This window comes from Rattus norvegicus, chromosome 8, assembly GCF_036323735.1.
Source record: "Rattus norvegicus strain BN/NHsdMcwi chromosome 8, GRCr8, whole genome shotgun sequence".
NCBI lineage: Eukaryota > Metazoa > Chordata > Mammalia > Rodentia > Muridae > Rattus > Rattus norvegicus.
The window spans coordinates 132450607-132454585 of NC_086026.1; positions in this window are offsets into that span (position 1 = coordinate 132450607).

Consider the following 3979-nt stretch of genomic DNA (forward strand, 5'->3'; position numbering starts at 1 on the left):
GTGGAAGGGGAAGCCCTTGGTCCTGCTAAGACTGAACCCCCCAGTGAACATGATTATTGGGGGCAGGGCGGTAATGGGGGGAGGATGGGAAGGGCAACACCCATATAGAAGGGGAGGTGGAGGGGTTAGGGGGATGTTGGCCCGGACTCTGGGAAAGGGAATAACAATCGAAATGTAAATAAGAAATACTCAAGTTAATAAAAAAAAAGAAATAACCTTTTTATAGATCAAAATTATGTATATTGTTTGTGTAATAAAATATATGCTTTTTAAGTTAAAAAAAAAGAAACTCCTCCCGTCACATAATAGTCAAAACACCAAATGCACAAAACAAAGAAAGAATATTAAAAGCAGTAAGGGAAAAAGGTCAAGTAACATATAAAAGACCTATCAGAATCACACCAGATTTCTCACCAGAGACTATGAAAGCCAGAAGATCCTGGACAGATGTCATACAGACCCTAAGAGAACACAAATGCTAGCCCAGGTTACTGTATCCAGCAAAACTCTCAATTAACATAGATAGAGAAATCAAGATATTCCATGACAAAACCAAATTTATACAATATCTTTCTACAAATCCAGCCCTACAAAATAATAAATGGTAAAGGATAATAAATGGTAAAGCCCAACATAAGGAGGCAAGCTACACCCTAGAAAAAGCAAGAAACTAATCGTCTTGGCAACAAAAGAAAAAGAAGAAAAGCACAGAAACATAATCTCACATCCAAATACGAATATAACAGGAAGCAAAAATCACTATTCCTTAATATCTCTCAACATCAATGGACTCAACTCTCCAATAAAAAGACATAGATTAACAAACTGGATACTCAATGAGGACCCTGCATTCTGCTGCCTACAGGAAACACACCTCAGAGACAAAGACAGACACTACCTCAGAGTGAAAGGTTGGAAAACAACTTTCCGAGCAAATGGTCTGAAGAAGAAAGCTGGAGTAGCCATTCTAATATCGAATAAAATCGATTTTCAATGAAAAGTCACCAAAAAAGATAAGGAAGGACACTTCATATTCATCAAAGGAAAAATTCACCAAGATGAATTCTCAATCCTAAATATCTATGCTCCAAATACAAGGGCACCTATATACGTAAAAGAAAGCTTCCTAAATCTGAAAGCACACATTACACCTCACACAATAATAGTAGGAGATTTCAACACCCCACTCTCATCAATGGACAGATCATGGAAACAGAAATTAAACAGAGACAGAGACAGACTAAGAGAAGTCATGAACAAAATGGGTTTAACAGATATTTATAGAACATTCTATCCTAAAACAAAAGGATATACTTTCTTCTCACCACCTCATGGTACTTTCTCCAAAATTGACCATATAATTGGTCATAAAACAGGCCTTAACAGATACAGAAAGAGAGAAATAATCCCATGCATCCTATCAGACCACCACAGGCTAAAGCTGGTCTTCAATAACAATAAGGAAAGAATGCCCACATATATATATATATATATATATATATGTTGAATAATGCTCTACTCAATGATAACCTGGTCAAGGAAAAAATAAAGAAAGAAATTAAAGACTTCTCAGAATTTAATGAAAATTAAGGTACAACATACCCAAACCTAGGGACACACCGAAAGCTATGCTAAGAGGAAAAGTCATAGCTCTGAGTGCCTGCAGAAAGAAACAGGAGAGAGCATATATCAGCAGCTTGACAGCACAACTAAAAGCTCTAGAACAAAAAGAAGCAAATACACCCAGGAGGAGTAGAAGGCAGGAAATAATCAAACTCAGAGCTGAAATTAACCAAGTAGAAACAAAAAGGATTATACAAAGAATCAACAGAACCAAAAGCTGGTTCTTTGAGAAAATCAACAAGATAGATAAACCCTTAGACTAATGAGAGGACACAGAGAGTGTGTCCAAATTAACAAAATCAGAAATGAAAAGGGAGACATGACAACAGAGCCAGAGGAAATTCAAAAAATCATCAGATCCTACTACAGAAGCCTATATTCAACAAAACTTGAAAATCTGGAGGAAATGGACAATTTCCTAGACAGTCACCAGGTACCAAAGTTAAATCAGGAAGAAATAAACCATTTAAACAACCCCATAACTCCTAACGAAATAGAAGCAGTCATTAAAGTTCTCCCAACCAAAGAGAGCCCAGGTACAGATGGGTTCAGTGCAGAATTCTTTCAGACCTTCATATAAGACCTCATACCAATACTATCCAAACTATTCCACAAAATTGTAATAGATGGAACGCTACCAAATTCCTTCTATGAAGCCACGATTATTCTTATACCTAAACCACACAAAGACCCAACAAAGAAAGAGAACTTCAGTTGAATTTCCCTTATGAATATCGACACAAAGATACTCAATAAAACTCCTGCAAACCGAATCTAAGAGCACATCAAAACAATCATCCATCACGATCAAGTAGGCTTCATTCCAGCGATGCAGGGATGGTTTAATATAGAGAAAATCATCAGTGTAATCCACTATATGAACAAACTGAAAGATAAAAACCACATGATCATTTCATTAGATGCTGAGAAAGCAATTGACAAAATTCAACACCCCTTCATGATAAAAGTACTGGAAAGGGGGTTGGGTTGGTAGCTCAGTGGTAGAGCGCTTGCCTAGGAAGCCCAAGGCCCTGGGTTCGGTCCCCAGCTCCGGAAAAAAAAAGAACAAAAAAAAAAAGTACTGTAAAGAACAGGAATTCAAGGCCCATACCTAAACATAGTAAAAGCCATATACAGCAAACCAGTAGCTAACATTAAAATAAATGGAGAGAAACTTGAAGCAATCCCACTAAAATCAGGGACTAGACAAGGCTGCCCACTCTCTCCCTATTTATTCAATATAGACCTCGAAGTCCTACCCAGAGCAATCAGACAACAAAAGGAGATCAAAGGGGTACAGATTGGAAAGGAAGAAGTCAAAATATCACTATTTGATTGTATACTTAAGTGATCCCAAAAGTTCCACCAGAGAACTACTAAACCTGATAAACACCTTCAGCAAAATATCTGGGTATAAAACTAAATCTAATAAATCAGTAGCCTTCCTCTACACAAAAGAGAAACAAGCTGAGAAAGAAATTAGGGAAACGACACCCTTCATAATAGTTCCAAATAATATAAAATACCTCAGTGTGACTTTAACCAAGCAAGTGAAAGATCTGTACGATAAGAACTTCAAGCCTCTGAAAAAGAAATTAAAGAAGATCTCAGAAGATGGAAAGATCTTCCATGCTCATGGATTGGCAGGATTAATATAGTAAAAATGGCCATTTTACCAAAAGCTTTCTACAGATTCAATGCTATCATCATCAAAATTCCAACCCAATTCTTCATAGAGCTAGACAGAACGATTTGCAAATTCATCTGGAATAACAAAAACCCAGGATAGCTAAAACTATCCTCAACAATAAGAAGACTTCCAGAGGAATCATTATCCCTGAACTCAAGCAGTATTACAGAGCAATAGTGATGAAAACTGTATGGTATTGTTATAGAGACAGACAGATAGACCAGTGGAATAGAATTGAAGACCTAGAAATGAACCAACACACACCTATGGTCACTTGATTTTTGACAAAGGAGCCAAAACCATGCAATGGAAAAAAGATAGCATTTTCAGCAAATGGTGCTGGTTCAACTGGAGGTCAGCATGTAGAAGAATGCAGATCGATCCATGCTTATCACCCTGTACAAAGCTTAAGTCCAAGTGGATCAAGGACCTCCACATCAAACCAGATACACTCAAAGTAATAGAAGAAAAAGTGGGGAAGCATCTTGAACACATGGGCACTGGAGAAAATTTCCTGAACAAAACACCAATGGCTTATGCTCTAAGATCAAGAATCGACAAATGGGATCTCATAAAACTGCAAAGCTTCTGTAAGGCAAAGGACACTGTGGTTAGGACAAAAAGGCAACCAACAGATTGGGAAAAGATCTTTACCAATCCTACAAC